General features: G+C 37.9%; 1 protein-coding gene and 1 long non-coding RNA gene across 6 annotated transcripts in view; one reads left to right on the top strand and one right to left on the bottom strand.

The window, feature by feature from the left end:
* Positions 1-660: 660 nt before the first annotated feature.
* SUPT3H (SPT3 homolog, SAGA and STAGA complex component) overlaps positions 661-16,896 on the top strand; it is a 431,789-nt gene continuing 415,553 nt past the window's right edge. For 4 of the 5 annotated variants that reach the window (XR_011563264.1, XM_070777448.1, XM_070777449.1 and 1 more), the window contains exon 1: positions 4,618-4,805. The gene's annotated coding sequence lies outside the window, so the exon portion shown is untranslated. Of the gene's footprint in view, positions 763-4,617; positions 4,806-16,896 lie in introns of those variants that run through there. The other variant, XM_070777450.1, reaches the window with a different exon arrangement.
* Positions 7,725-16,896, bottom strand: part of LOC139178803 (uncharacterized) — a 44,258-nt gene continuing 35,086 nt past the window's right edge. Inside the window, exon 3 of the long non-coding RNA XR_011563265.1 lies at positions 7,725-9,220. This is a non-coding gene — a long non-coding RNA (uncharacterized lncRNA). The remainder of the gene's footprint in view (positions 9,221-16,896) is intronic.

Raw genomic sequence — 16,896 nt, 5'->3', positions numbered from 1 at the left:
TAGATCCAGTTTTACTTACATCTAAATATCTCCATGAAAATACTTTGTCGAACTGAATGTTTCTGTATATTTGTCTCAACTGAATTCTCTACTTTATTTTCAGGTATTGATAGACCCTCTCTCCTCATCCCCTGAAAAACAAGTATTGTTTTCTTTTATTCCTTTATTTTGGCCATGCCATGTGCTTTCAGGATCTTGATTCTCTGACCAGGGATCGAACCTGTGACCCCTGTAGTGGAAGCACAGAGTCCTAAGCACTGGACTGCCAGGGAATTCTTCCTCACATCTTAAAGCAAAAATAAAATATTCTTTGACATATATTAGACAGGTCTAGATGGGCTTCTATTATGTGAGCAGGGTTAAAAATTGAATTATTATTAAAAGAGGTACAAACTTTCCTTCACTTTCATAAGAACTTAGGATGGCAAAAATGCTAAAGATAATACAAACTCTGTACTTCATTACTTATTTATGCCTAAAATTGGATTCTTGGTCTCGTACATACACTCAAGATACTCTCTCCCCAGTCCTTTCCATCTCAGTTAATGGCAAAGTCATTTTTCCAGTGTTTCAGAACACTTGAGAGTCATGCATTGGTTCCTTTATGACCTCACATTATGTTATTCTTCTTTCTGGGTCACTCTTCTTCAGTTAAAATGGCCTTCTGGACATTCCTGCAACTTACCAACCCTGTTCCCACTTCAGGGCCTTCGCGTGCATTGTCCTCATGGTCTGGAATTCTCTTTCTTTAAACAACTACAGGTACCGCCTTCACGTTCTTCAAGTCATTATTCAAATAACACTTCCTTAGTGAGCCCTACCCTGCTAGTCGAATATAAAAATCACAATTCTCTTATTCCTTTTGTGCTTTATCTCATTCCATAATCTCTTTTCTGTTGTATAATTTTTCCACCTCTAACACTAATGGCCTTTTAATATATAATTTGAGTATTCATTTTGCTTATTGTCCAACTCCTTCTAGAATGTGAGTTTGATGATGGCATGGAGTTTTGTTTTGTCAACTGCTATATCTGTGACTCCTAGAATAGTGCCAGGCACACTATTCTGCTGCTGCTGCTAAGTTGCTTCAGTTGTGTCCGACTCTGTGCGACCCATAGACGGCAGCCCACCAGGCTTCCCGTCCTGGGATTCTCCAGGCAAGAACACTGGAGTGGGTTGCCATTTCCTTCTCCAATGCATGAAAGTGAAAAGTGAAAGTGAAGTCGCTCAGTCGTGTCCGACTCTATCGACCCCAGGTAGGCCCGTCATAAATAATTGCTGAGTAAATATGATAATTAGCATCTATTACTAACTCTCAACAAATAGACCCTATTTTTCAAAGGTAGAAATGTAAAAGTTGTTTGTTTCCAATACAAGAGGTATTATATAGTAGATTCTATGGGAATGGAACAACTTAAGTTTCCATAAGTCTAGAGAGGTCAGGGGCCTGATGAAACCCTGATATTCTCTGATTCTCTTCCCATCGGAATCTTGAAAACATGATCATTTTCTAGCAGCCAAGCACTAATTTTAAAAGATCCTGGAATGTTAAACCTGCAATGAGAGTTTCCTAAGAGGATGGATCATGATTACAGTTCTACAAGCTGATTTTAGTATTTCTTCTCTCATCACTTTGCTACTCTTCCTACTTTGAAATATATGAATATAATTGGAAGGTTTGGGAAGCCAATTTGATTACACTATGAATAATTATGTGCTACACCTCCAGTGTATCAATAAATTTGATTAATATATACCTTTCCCTGTTGGTCTTTTAAAATGCACATAGTTGAACATCCAAACTGGCCTAAAGCAAGAGTCTGACAACGTTAGTAAGAGTTGAGAATTAGTAATAGGTGCTAATTATCGTATTTAATTTTTGGAAGCATAAATATGAAAGCTAAAACTATTCTGCACACCTTTAAGATCCATCTTTTGGTCATGCCTATTTAAAAGAAGCACAGAATTTTAGGGCTACAAGATTGTATTTTACTTGGCTTGATTGCCTTATTTTACACTTATGAAAACTGAGCCTCCAAGATACAAAATGACTTTACCAGGTACCATGGAACTGAATAACTGTTTTGGTCAGAACTTCTTCTAAGATTAAAACAAGGTAACTGTGAGATTGCCACTGAAAACCTGTTCTTAGTATAAGGAAATTAATTGACTATAGCAAAAATTACAATATGGAATTCTAAACAATATGCAGTCTTACGCAGTTTATTTCCATGGTGACTACATAAACACTAGAAAAGCAAATTAAGCAAAGGATAAAATAATTGATAAAATGATAAAATGGCTCCACAAGCATCCTAATAAATAATTAAGAGTCATGGGTCACAAAAGAGTTAAGAATTTGCAGGTCACCTGAAGTGAATTGTTCTATGGCATTCACAGGAGGAGAAGTTACTTTCTCACAGAGATGGTTCCATAGTATGCATGGCCTCTGCTATTATTTGGAGGATTAGGGCTTCTTTTCTTACCTATCTAATCTAGTCATCTTTTAAGATGCCAAGAGGTATTTTTGCTTAGATATATATTCCTTTCTGTTTGCGTTAGTGAGTCTATATTAAGGTTAATATGCCAGAGGAATGTAAAAGTCTACAGTAGCAGCTGGCTTTGTTCAAGGGATGAAGACTTTTTTGTGGTGTGATGAATTCAGTTTGGTCTCCTGGTGTGTCTTCTCCACATGTTTGGAAATCACATATTTTTCTGAAAGCTGGTAGTCATCAACATTTTCTTATCGGCACTGGTGTCATTGTTTTAGCATTGTTATAATGAAGATACTTTAGTAGTATTGATAACTGAGGATCTTTGGTATTAATTGAATGGAAAGTATTTTTGACTCTGTGGAAAGGAATGCTCTCAAACTACAAACAAAATGATAGCTAAGCCAAATTTTTAAAATAGATTTTAACAGATTCCAGGAGGTAGGAACATTAAGATAATTCATGTGACTTCAAAGGTAAGATCTTTGTGAACAGCATGTCACAATTTCCTAAGAGTGAAATTTTGAGCTCCCTCTACCAGAACCTTGTTTAACTTAGTTTCTTTTCTCCATGACACCTTTCCTATTGTGTGTGATCATATTGTAGGTCAGATACCAGTGGCTTGAGAGTAAAGTCTGGGTACTGTTCTGAAAACTAGGTTATATCTGGTCCCCATGTGATGCAGGTAAAACTCCCATGAAAATATGAGTATGGCAACACTGATGGAACATAATTTTAATTGAAATGATCTCCTTTGGGTTATATTTCTGTAGATCTAATATTAGTATTTCTCTTAATTCTCTATTTTCTTGCTAATGTACTTGAAAGGGTTTTTCAACAATTTTATAAACCAGTCTTTCTTCGTAAGAAATTATGACAATTTTCTCTGTTACTTTCCCTTAAAGTCTACACTTTTTCTACCAATGAACTGAGCCTTGATTTACACATTATGGTGAGCTTTTACATCCTAAACATATTTATTCTTTTGAAACTTTAATTATTTGGCAAGTATTTAAGCGTTGGGGAGGTTGAAGAGACCTAAACACGAAATTAACAGAGAACTCAACTACAATCCACAGAGGAAATAATCAAATAAGTTGCTATTTTAAACAATGTAAGCAAATAGGAAGAAGGAAGGGATTATTTCAGAACACAAATATTCACGGGCAAGAAACTAACCGAAGTAGCAACGCTTAAAAAACTGGAAGGTTAGTAGTTAAATCTTTGAAAAATAAAGAAAGCAACTCAAGTCACTCTTATGACTGTATTATTTAAAGAAATATATCTGTATCAATCCTGAGGACAGGATGTACAGCTCAAAAGTGGGAGTCAAGATTTAAAAATAAGGAGAAGCAGGCTAAAATTCTAAGGAAAAATAAATACAGGATCATGCATCAAGAAGCCTTGAAATAGCAAAAAGGTTTCAATCAAAACGTAGTCGTTAAATGTTAAAATGAGGAATGGGGGAAAAGTCGCTGCGGGGTATCATCTTCCACTGCCTGTACGGGAAGGATGGAGTGGTGATACGCAGGAGCCGGCGGAAGACCGGATGTTTCACTGTCTCAGAAATTGTCCCCTGTCCTCACATCGGCACCGTGAGCGGTCCTCTGGGGAAGCAAGCCTTTCTGATCTTTCCATTTCCCTGCACCATCCTAAAGGCACAGTCCCGCTGGGACTCCGGTTCATCTCAATTCTGAAGGAAACCGTTAGAGGCCAATCTCTGCCCTGAAGTTGAAAATAAACTTCCTCCGTCCCTCGAAAACGCCAGCCCTCTCAGCTCATTCTTAAAGGAATGGCCCTGAACATCCTCCAGTTCTGTTCATCCCCACCCCTCTCCCAGCAGCCCTCGTCCTAAAAAGGCCGCGGCGTGGCTCGGGGTCGCCCGCCCGCCGGCCAGGCGATCAAAGCACCACGGCCTCAGGGAAAGCGGCAGCAGGCGCGCGCCGCGAAGCCCCGCCCCCAGCGAGTGTGGCGGAAGTGGCTGGCTCAGGAAAGGAGACCGCGCGCCACCTGGCCGAGCGCGCATGCGCCAGCGCCGGCGCCGAGAGTGGTGGGGGCGATCGTAGCCCTCCCTCCTCCACCTCCGCCACCCCCGCCCCACAGTGAGAATCGGGCTCACGCCATCTTGCCCCCCCACCCCCACCCCACCCACGTCCCCGCTGAACCACCCTTTCCCTTTCGACACTTTCAGCCCCCCACCCCGCCCTTTTCCAAGCGTGTCCCGGGCCGCCGCCGCAGAAACCGCACCATCTCTAACCCCACATTCTCCACGCGGGACGCCCAGCCGTGTCTACAAGTGTTCTTAGAGCAGAGGTTGTAGGGGGTATCGGGGGCGGGACGGGGGAGGACGGGGGAGAGGGCTGGGGTCGAGAGGGGCGCCGAACCCACGTGTCTGGGCCCCGCCCCGGCCCCTGTCCCCGGGGGACGGCCGCGGGGGGTCCCGGGCGTTCGCGCTGGAGGCCGAGGGGAGAACCGAAGCAGCGTCTCCGGAGCCGCCGGCCCCGCGAGGCGCCCGGGTTCGCCCGCGGAGTGTGGAGTTGGCCTTGACTCCTCCCCGTTGGCGGGTGGGCGTGGGGCCAGGGGAGTTGGGCGGGCGGGTGAGAGCGGGTACCGCTGGGTGTGTTAAGAAGCACCTTCCGCCTGTCATCTAGGCCGTGTTTAGGGGGAAATAATTCTTAAAGAAGGAAATTGTTGCTTTATGGGCGAGGTGAAAGAAGAGTTAGGTAGTGTTAGAAGAGGTATAGCATCCTGGAAAGGGAAAAGATTGACTCTCCCCACATCTGTTATCCCTGGGGAAATTATTTAGCGTGTTTTTGGCTGGGTGTTTTGGTCTGTCAAATGGGGGTAGTAGTAGCCTATCTCAGAAATGTGAGGATTAGATGAGATAATACAGGTTAAATGCTTATTGCAAGCTCTGAGCACTGATTAATTACCTGTCATTTTTATCTCTCTGTTTTAAGGAATTCAGAATGACTGTGACCTGGCTTTCTAAGTGAGAAAATGAAACTGGCCTCAATTTATAGGGGGCAGTGGAATGTAATATGTGGCGCTCAGAGGCGTTCCTGGATATGTGTTATTAATGTACACGGGGATAAATGAGCTTAACTCCCTGAGGTTATAAGACTTTAGCTACCAATATTTCCTTGCAAAGAAATGATGATGAATTTATCTGGGAGGGGAAGATCTAGAGTCTTAGTGTATGTGAGGGATAGAACTTTGGAAGTATAATTAAATTTGTCTATGAAGATTTACTTGAAGACCAAATTGAGTACGGAACTCGTGGAATTTCTGGTGGATGTTTGAGAGAGGATGGATTTGACTGTTATGAATAAATTTCCTGATAGTTACTATTTTGCAAAAATAAAGTGCCCTTTAGTGTGCTATTGCACGTTTCTTGTCTCTGGGAACATTTAAGAAAAGATCTAGAGCAGCCCTGTCCAGTGGAACTTCCTGTCGTTACGGAAATATTCTGTAATCTCTGCTTTCCTAATATGGTACCCACTAGACACAAGTTGCTCTTAAGCATTTGAAGTATGGCTAGTGCACTTAGGAATTTAATTTTTAATTTTATTTAAATTAATTGATGTCGGGAAGATCCCCTGGAGAAGGAACCCACTGCAGTATTCTTTGGAAAATCCCATGGACAGAGGAGTCTGGAAGGCTGCAGTCCATGGTTTGCAAAAGAAGCCAACAGGACCTAGCAACTAAGCAAACAAAATTAATTGAAATATAAATAGCGGCTTGTGGCTAGTGGCTGCCTTGTTGGACAGCATAGGTCTAGAATCTAGGCCCTGAGACCTTTTCCAATTCTTGATTTGGTTGAATTTTAAGTTGGAGAAGCCAGTTCTTAGAACATTTGTTGCCTTAGGGAATCATAATTATATTCAAATAATACCTTTCATTCAAATACTGTAGTTCAAAGCTTGGGTCTGTTAATACTTATTTACAGCTTGCAAATTAAAGCAAAGCATTCTTTTGACTCCTAGGTTGTACAGCTAATGCCAGATTCATCTGGAGAGTTGTAATAATACGAAGTGGAGTTTCCTTTAACCATTATTGTACTGTGACTGGGTGTCCACTATCTTTTATCACTTTAGTTAGTTTTCAGTGAAAACCTTTCAACTCTTTTATTCCTAAAGTTTTTTCAGTTTGAAAGATGGTGTTTTTCATTAACTATAATAGTAAACTTTGAGCATTGGGCCATTGCAATAGTTTTGTAGTTATTGGTATTCAAAACTCTTGAAGAGAGAAGCCTGAAATTTGGCAGTATTTTGCAAGGATGCTTTCTTTGAAATATAGTTTTTGTTTTTTTTTTTAAGCAAATGTTTATAAAGTTAAGTTTTGAAGAAAACCTTAAAAAAAACCCCACTTTATTTATAGATAACACACCCTTAACTCTGGTCTGGTGTCTGTAGAGTGGTACCCTTTGTCTCAAGGCTGATGATAATCCTTGGATCTGGAACAAAAACTGGAAGCTCATAAATAAAGCATATACAGAGAATACCCCATAACATACAAATCAAATGGATTGCTCTTGTGTAGGGTGACTGTATACCCTGCTTTTTTGGGTCAGTCATGGTTTAGAGCCTGTTTGTCTCTGCATAATTATTAATAGGGACCCTTTCATTTTAAAAAATGTTCCAGTTGGGTCCACATAATAATATGGTCACCCTCCTTTTAAGCTTGTTGAAATCTGGAGTATATAATTTTAGGAGGAGTAAATGTACTGTGGTCTCAGAAATGTACTCACTTTGAAGTAGTGACAGATATTGCTTATGTGCATAAATAACACATGAGCTGTCTGGAGTAAGGCCAGCAAGTGACCTGTCCACTTAAGCCACTGATAATTAAAAATTTCTACTTTTCTCAGTATAATTGGCTAGCAATCTTGGGTACTTTGATTGTTGGTTTTCTCTAAAAAAATATTTTGTTGTAAAATCTGCAAAGAAAGTTGGACCATGCCAGTCAAATCAGAACACTGAGTATTCTTGTTGAAAATAATACCTGTTTTACTGTATGGTGAAATTGAGCGATGAAATTAGTTAGAAATCTGCTTACCACGTTAAAGACTGGTTTCACTTAAATAGTAAAGAATAATAGTTCAATCTAATGCATTATTGTGTTAATTGAATTTATAGTGTAGTGGATTAAAATACTTTATTGAGAGTCAAACACATTTGGTTTGATTCCTCACTGCTGAGGGTTAAATGCAGTAACCCCTGTGATGTGTTGGGTGCAGTGCTGGGTGCAGTAAAGCACAGAAGTACTCAGCAAGTATTAGCTGCTCTAGCCTTAAGTTTATCAAGTAATGGATCTGGAGATGCATTTTGCATTAGTTTTAACTAATTCCAAAATCCAGGTGTACACGTTTTCTGCCCTATGATTTCAGTTGAGATGTTTAACTTTTCTGAGTCTCAATTTCCTCATCAGTAAAATAGGATTAGGACCTAACCTTAACCTACCTCCTCACAGGATTACTGGAGGCTTCAGATGAGAACTGCGTAAATTGTCTTTCAGACGTTAATTTAACTGGTTGAGTCTCAACTGGTCTACCTCCTACCTTCAGTAAAGACTGGCCTTAAATCTGCAAAAACTGCATGTATTTTAATTTGTGAATCAGCACATACGTAAGATCATTCTCTTTTACAAATAATACTGTAAGTCCCAGCAATGGTGCTTAATTGATCTGTTTCCAGTATATTCCCTGCCCCAAACAACTCTATACTAACTGCTAAGGGAAAAACCAATGTTTTCATGGGCACTTCATGTGTTCCAAACTAATGCTCTATCTTATTTATCCAAAGATGTCATTCCCCCTTAATAGGTGGTACTGATGAGTCTTTACTTTCTGGAATGGATATATAAGATTCTTTGTTTACATTGCTGCCTCTGATAATATCTAATAGTGGATATTGAAGTTTAAGTTTATGAATATGAAAATAACATTCTGTCTGGCATATAGTATGTATTAGTTGCTGAAAAACTGTTGTGTTCCTTGAATTTTCACAGGGCAGTAAATATGTGAACTTCTAAAATTATAAAATATACAAATATACATTACTTACAAAGCTTAAAGTATACTTTTGCTATTTCAAATGCTGTAGAGGTTTTTTGACTGGATCCTTTATATTTCACTTTTTTTTTCATATTAATTTGTTTCTGAATCTTTAAAAGACTACTCCTAAGCATAGTATTCTTTCTCTGAGGATATGCATGTTTAATAGTAGTACTTTGGGATATGTTTTCAAGAAACTGTACTTTTGTTGGGTTCATCATCATCGTCATCATCATGACGAACTGAGTATTTCTAGGTACCAGGCACTGTCCTTGGTGCTTTGTGTACATTACTTGATGTCGCCTATGAGAGGAGTACTTTTAATCTCCTTTTTAAAGATGAGGGAACTGAGGCAGGGAGGTGATGTGACTTGCCCAAGGTCACCTGGTAAGTGTTAGAGCCTGTATTTGAACTCCAGAGCCTAGCTCTTTACCTGCTAAACCGTGAGTTGGCATAGACAGATAATTCACAACAAAGTTCACTATGACAAACACATTGTGGAGGACTTGTGAGTTAATTATAACCAACTTTTATTTGTGTGTTCCTTGTGGGATAGTAGAAAGAACTCTGGACCAGAAGTCAGGGGACCTCAGTTTTAATCCCAGCTGTATCGCTAAATAGTGATGTGTCCTTGGGCAGTTCAAGAAACCCCTCTGGACTTCAGTATCCTCACCTGAAAAATGAGGGATTTGGATGAAATTAGTGATTTTCAAACTGTAGTTCTGAACTTCAGATGTCTTTGGTCCCCCCTCCCGACAGTCCATGGGGTTGCCAAGAGTCGGACTCGACTGAACGCCTAACACTTTCACTTTTTTTTTCCGCCTGCCAGCGTGCATAGTTATACTTTGCCCGTTATAGTTATAGTTGTTTATCTGTTTGCCTGAGATTTACTTTTAAGCAAAGAATTCCTGAACTTAATTTTTAAAGTTATCAGTCTCTAAGAAAACGTAATGACAAGTTCCCTGGTACTACTTCTCAGTAATTCATATTTTAGTGTGTTAAAACTAGGCACTAAGGTAGAAGATGGGTGAATTTTTGTATGTGTGTAGGTGGACTGGCTATTGTGGGTTATCTAAGATCAGAGCGCGTTTTTGTGTGTTAGATTTGTGGCCTTCACCCAGTGTTTTCACTCTTCTTTGTTAGTTGGGGGGAACACATGCCTAATAGGATGGTTTTGAACAAATGTGAGCTAATACAGGTGAAAGATCCTTTATAAATTCTGAAATGCTTATGCAAACTCATCTCTTTTATACATGCCTCCAGAAAATGTCCCCCTCCTTTTTCTGTTTAGTCACGTTAAGTGTGTTTTTAACCACATGAGATATTTTATTGAATTGTTTGTACTTAATATGGACTTCTCATAACAGTTAATATTTTTAAAATGTGAGTCTGGACTAGAAGAGAATCTTGATGTTTAAGAGATCTCCTTTTTTGACATCCTTGTCAAATATACTTACTTCTTATTATTAGAAGTATAATTGATTCCAAATATCTGGAAAGTTAACCATTGTCACTCAATTGTGTATTATTTTATATAGAAACAAGTGTTTTTGATATTGGAAAAGTGAGCTTGCCATTTTCTCAGGGTTTTGGATGTCATGTATTTTAGGATGATCTGACAGGCAGATTGGCTGTGTGTAAGAAACATTTTTGCAAAGAATAAAAATTTTTTTGAAACTCGTTTAAGAGTTAATACTTAGGAAACTCAGTATTTCTTAAGGAGAGTACTGTATATGAAAACACATGGGGAAAAAAAAGAAAGCACATAGAGTAGAAACCTACATTAATATGAAACTAAAGAAAAGATAGAACTTCACGTGTCTCTGACCATTGTGTCACAGCTTCTTTGTCAGTAGGTAAAAAAAAATTGCTCATGTAGCCAACTGAGATATGTAAGTGTAGTTTATAATCTATCTAGAGGGAATTTTCGTGTTTTACAAGTGTTTTGATATTTTCAATTCAAGTGTATTTTTTGAGTGCTCATATGTTGTAGCCACTGCCTTCTTTACAATACTCCTCTGAGATAAATTATTCTTGACATATCAAGAAACTAAACGAGAGATTAGTTGACTGTTACTACCAAGTTATAGTAGGTATTAACTTGAATTGGGGTGTATATAAATATATTGGAATTACTATTGTGTTATCCCCAACTAGACATAGAAGTTTTAAAATTTTGCACATTTTAATTTGTTTTTTTTATTTTTTATATTCTCAGTGATTGATCATTTGGTGGTATTTTTCACAGCAGGAGGAAATTTATATCATGATATAACTTGAGCTTTTTTTTTTAGGCAGTAAAGCTGAAATGTGTGTAATAGTGTTGGTTTAACCATAATCTCTTCCTGCCTTTGGAGTTCTATAAAAATGAAAATGTTCTGATTATAACAGAACATTATACTTTATATTATTTGGGATTATTACTTTATATTATGTAGGATGCTCAGATTATAAATGATTGAAATTGAGACTCTTAGATGCTCAGAATCAGTACAGAGGTCTGCTGAATTAATTTTTCTCAAGAATGAAACAAAAAATTCTGCTATCTTTTAATAAATGGGTAGACTGATGGATTTCACAATCCAGATTTTGACATTGTTTTGAAGGTGTTTTAACTAGTAATAAAGTTTTCAACTCTGAGGTATTTTAGGCTAAAGATGTTGCATGGTATTTCTTTGGTCATTTAGTCACTAAAAATAGGAGCTATAAACAGAAACCGAGTAACAGGTTCATTACATTTTTCCTTAATTCACATTTGTGATGTATAACTTTATTACATTAAAACATTTTTTTTGGTCATATTTTCTAAGAAAAGGGGTATATCCTCAAATTCCATTATTTTTATTAAAAGATACCAGTCTTTATACTCTGGCACAGAATTTTACAGATGTGATGTAATATTGGCTATTGGCTGAATGATCAGGTTTAAATATAAGTATTAATCAGTGATGAACTTATTCCTTGAGTTCACATTTAAACTGTGGCATGTTGAAATAATCTAGGTCTCCATCTGCACATCTGAATTCATTTTGTAAAATATGGCAAACAGCTGCATTTCAATTGAAAGCTAAAACAACTGTAGGACATTAACCCATTGAGAAGATTACAGTAGGTTTTCAGTTCCATGTTAACTATATTTATTAGAGAAAATTGACTTGAGTGCTTCTGCTTTTAACCGACATTTATTTTTTTTAATGTCTGGGAGATAGGAAATAAAGCATTGGAATGATAGGACTTTGATGTGTAAAAAAGTTAATGTCTAAAGAAGTTAATTATCCCCATCATCAAACAAAATGTGGGCACAGGAAATAATTTTAAAGATTCTAATGCACTATCAGCTCATCATGTCAAGAAAAATGTTATCCACCTGTTTGATTTAAGAATTAAATAACTTGACTGTGAAAGGATGATCATGGTTATAATAAACTAGAATTGGGACCTTTTCCCTCTTACTAATAAATACTCTTGATATGAAACATTTGCAGCAGGGGCACAATCTAAGAAAGCTGGAGTTTTGCTATGAAGTTACTTTCTGAAATGTCTCTTCAGAGAGTGTTAAAGCAAGGTGACTGGATTTGCAAAATGAAAATTACTCTGGCAGTCTCTCAGAAGAGTCCCACAGAATGGCATGCCCTCAGATCTGACATGAGTCAGCCTAAATCATGACTGCTTTTGGAGAATGGGGTTAACATGTAATCTTTAAGTTTAACATCTTCTCCAGGATGTCATATCTCTTGTCAGTTTCTCTTGGGACAAGTGAAACATTTTCTAAATTCAATGGGATAGCCAAGTTCCTTTTTTAATCAATGTATTCTGATTCTGTAGGACTGTTCCTGGAAGTACTTGCTTTCCTGTCTTATTTTTCCCGTCTTGGACTGATGATAAAATAATTTTTTTTTTTTAAACTGAGTTCCAAATGGTGTTTCCTCTTTCTCTCTAATATTTGTAGAAAAAAGTACTTAATCTCCCCCTCCCCCACCCCCACCAAAAGTCTTTGTGAACAAACAGGACAAATTCAGGCTTAAAAAGATCGATGATTTTTCATAACTTCTTTAGAATTTTGGTTTTCAGGCTCAGTTTGAGTGAAACCTTTTTCTTTCTCTGCTCTTACATTCTCTGTTGAATGAATTTTGCCTGGCCCTTAGGCCCCTCAGATTAGAGAGGGGTTTTGTTGGCATAGAGTTGGTCCTGCCACAGAATGCTATTGGGATGTTCCAGATCTAGCCACCCAGCTAGAATGCTGCTTGCCTTAGGTCTCTGTCCTTTTGCCTTATCAGAAGCTTCATATGTGGCCCATCTCAGACAGTAGTTTGTAGTAGTTAATTTTTTGAGCTTTCACTCATGGAAGTGAAAGTGAAGATTGCTCAGTCGCATCCAACTTTTTGTGACCCCCATGGACTATACAGTCCATGGAATTCTCCAGGCCAGAATACTGGAGTGGATAGCCGTTCCCTTCTTGGCAGCATCTCCCCAGCCCAGGGATTGAACCCAGGTCTCCTGCATTGCAGGCAGATTCTTTACCTTCTGAACCACCAGGGAAGCCCACTCTCTTTCACTCATGGAGCTCCGCCTTTCTATCTCAGCCGTCAGTGAATGACTGGTTCAGGTTTCCTTTATCAATTTTAGTCTCCATTGCCCACCAAAGTGGTCAGGTTAGAGGATGTATTAAGAAATACGTTTGAAAGCAGTGTGGAGAGTACACTGAGATGCAAGAAAGAAGCTATAAATAGAACTCAACAAGAAAGGGAGGAGGTAGAAACATAAAGTAGAATTTATTTGACTTCTTAGCAAATTTAAGGGTGCAGGAGAAGGAATCAAAGATGATGACTTGAGATTTTGAGCCAGGCTGACTAGTAGCAGCACTGATGTCAGTGTGAAAACAGAACTTATTTTATAAGGAAACTGATTAATATTTGTTGAATTATATTGAGGTCTTCTAGTGAAAATATTCAAGTTACTTAAACTTTGTGATGGTGAAGTAAGGATAATCTAAATTTGTCATATAAAAGTTCTTAGTGTTTTCTATGTAGAGGATCATGTCATCTGCAAACAGTGAGAGTTTTACTTCTTCTTTTCCAATTTGGATTCCTTTTATTTCTTTTTCTGCTCTGATTGCTGTGGCCAAAACTTCCAAAACTATGTTGAATAGTAGTGGTGAGAGTGGGCACCCTTGTCTTGTTCCTGACTTTAGGGGAAATGCTTTCAATTTTTCACCATTGAGGATAATGTTTGCTGTGGGTTTGTCATATATAGCTTTTATTATGTTGAGATATGTTCCTTCTATTCCTGCTTCCTGGAGAGTTTTTTTTAATCATAAATGGATATTGAATTTTATCAAAGGCTTTCTCTGCATCTATTGAGATAATCATCTCTACATAGAAAACCCTAAAGACTCCACCAGAAAATTACTAGAGCTAATCAATGAATATAGTAAAGTTGCAGGATATAAAATCAACACACAGAGATCCCTTGCATTCCTATACACTAATAATGAGAAAATAGAGAAATTAAGGAAACAATTCCATTCACCATTGCAATGAAAAGAATAAAATACTTAGGAATATATCTACCTAAAGAAACTAAAGACCTATATATAGAAAACTATAAAACACTGATGAAAGAAATCAAAGAGGACACTAATAGATGGAGAAATATACCATGTTCATGGATCGGAAGAATCAATATAGTGAAAATGAGTATACTACCCAAAGCAATCTATAGATTCAATGCAATCCCTATCAAGCTACCAATGGTATTTTTCACAAAGCTAGAACAAATAATTTCACAATTTGTATGGAAATACCAAAAACCTCGAATAGCCAAAGCAATCTTGAGAAAGAAGAATGGAACTGGAGGAATCAACCTGCCTGACTTCAGGCTCTACTACAAAGCCACAGTCATCAAGACAGTATGGTACTGGCACAAAGACAGAAATATAGATCAATGGAACAAAATAGAAAGCCCAGAGATAAACCCACACACCTATGGACACCTTATCTTTGACAAAGGAGGCAAGAATATACAGTGGAAAAAAGACAGTCTCTTTAACAAGTGGTGCTGGGAAAACTGGTCAACCACTTGTAAAAGAATGAAACTAGAACACTTTCTAACACAATACACAAAAATAAACTCAAAATGGATTAAAGATCTAAACATAAGACCAGAAACTATAAAACTTTTAGAGGTGAACAAAGGCAAAACACTCTCCGACATACATCACAGCAGGATCGATCCTCTATGACCCACCTCCCAGAATATTGGAAATAAAAGCAAAAATAAACAAATGGGATCTAATTAAAATTAAAAGCTTCTGCACAACAAAAGAAACTATAAGCAAGGTGAAAAGACAGCCTTCAGAATGGGAGAAAATAATAACAAATGAAGCAACTGACAAACAACTAATCTCAAAAATATACAAGCAACTCCTGCAGCTCAATTCCTGCAGCTCAAAAAATAAACGACCCAATCAAAAAATGAGCCAAAGAACTAAATAGACATTTCTCCAAAGAATACATACAGATGTGGTTAACAAACACATGAAAAGATGCTCAACATCACTCATTATCAAATAAATGCAAATCAAAACCACAATGAGGTACCATTTCACACCAGTCAGAATGACTGTGATCCAAAAGTCTACAAGCAATAAGTTCTGGAGAGGGTGTGGAGAAAACGGAACCCTCTTACACTGTTGGTGGGAATGCAAACTAGTACATCCACTATGGAGAACAGTGTGGAGATTCCTTAAAAACCTGGAAATAGAACTGCCATACGACCCAGCAATCCCACTGCTGGGCATACACACTGAGGAAACCAGAATTGAAAGAGACACGTGTACCCCAATGTTCATCGCGGCACTGTTTATAATAGCCAGGACATGGAAGCCACCTAGAGGTCCATCAGCAGATGAATGGTTAAGAAAGCTGTGGTACATATACACAATGGAGTATTACTCAGCCATTAGAAAGAATACATTTAAATCAGTTCTAATGAGGTGGATGAAACTGGAGCCTATTATACAGAGTGAAGTAAGCCAGAAGGAAAAACACCAGTACAGTATACTAATGCATATATATGGGATTTAGAAAGATGGTAACGACAACCCTGTATGCGAGACAGCAAAAGAGACACAGATGTATAGAACAGTCTTTTGGACTCTGTGGGAGAGGGAGGGGGGGATGATTTGGGGGAATGGCATTGAAACAGGTATAATATCATATAAGAAACGAACCGCCAGTCCAGGTTCGATGCAGGATACAGGAAGCTTGGGGCTGGTGCACTGGGATGACCCAGAGGGATGGTATGGGGAGGGAGGTGGGAGGGGGGTTCAGGATGGGGAACACGTGTACACCCGTGGTGGATGCTTGTTGATGTATGGCAAAACCAATACAATATTGTAAAGTGAAAAAAAAAAAAGAAAAAAAAAGATAAAAAAGTTCTTAGCACATCAAGAAAGGGAGAATTCTTGAGTTCTTTCTGTTTATAATAGTTAACATTGTATACTGACTGCTCAGAACTGTTCTGGATGCTTTGTTCATGTTAGTTCATTTAATCCTTACAACAACCCATCATTACCATTTTACAGATGAGGTAACTGAGGTATAAAGAAATTAAGGAACTTGCCCCAAGTGCTAGTAAATTAGTGGAGCTAGGCTTCTAACCTTAGCGGTCTGACTCTTGACTCCTCATTATTTTTATTATACTTACATTTCTTAGTACTGCTTAATTTTATTATATATTTTAGATTTGTTCATTCTTCTTTAACTCTGAAAACTACTTTGTAAAGAAAGTCATAGTATTGAAAAATTTATATAAACATAAAATAGTAACTAACATTTGTTGAGCACTTACTGTGTCCTTGAGATAAAAGCCAAGGCTTTTATCTACTTTTATTACTTAAATGTTATTTTCACTAATTCTTATTTAATGGACTGCCACATACAGTAAATAAAATGGTGTATATTAGGATTGGCATCTAGTTTCCCCATTATGCATCAGCTTATTTTTATTGGGAAAAGAAATCACATTTTAAATTGGTATTATTTAACCATAAGACTATAACATATCACAGTGCTAACTTCTGATCTACTGATTGGCTTTATTTCTATTATTCGTATTTTTGGCTGTGGTTCAAATGGGAATTAGGTCATGTTTTGGTTTTGTAATTTTGTATCTTATAGCTGTGCAACTTTTTCTTTAAATAAAGTGTTACTTGAAACCCCAATATATAAAATAGAAAAATCAGAGTTCTTGTGTTCAGGATGGCCAGTGGGAGCTCACTGAAACTGGGAACTTGCTGAAATATTGCCAGGGAATCTTAGGGCTCCCTGGAACACATTTTGAAAACCA

Source organism: Bos indicus, chromosome 23 (genome assembly GCF_029378745.1).
Source record: "Bos indicus isolate NIAB-ARS_2022 breed Sahiwal x Tharparkar chromosome 23, NIAB-ARS_B.indTharparkar_mat_pri_1.0, whole genome shotgun sequence".
NCBI classification, from domain to species: domain Eukaryota; kingdom Metazoa; phylum Chordata; class Mammalia; order Artiodactyla; family Bovidae; genus Bos; species Bos indicus.
Note: the sequence above shows the minus strand (reverse complement) of the source record. Positions and strands in the feature narration are given on the sequence as shown.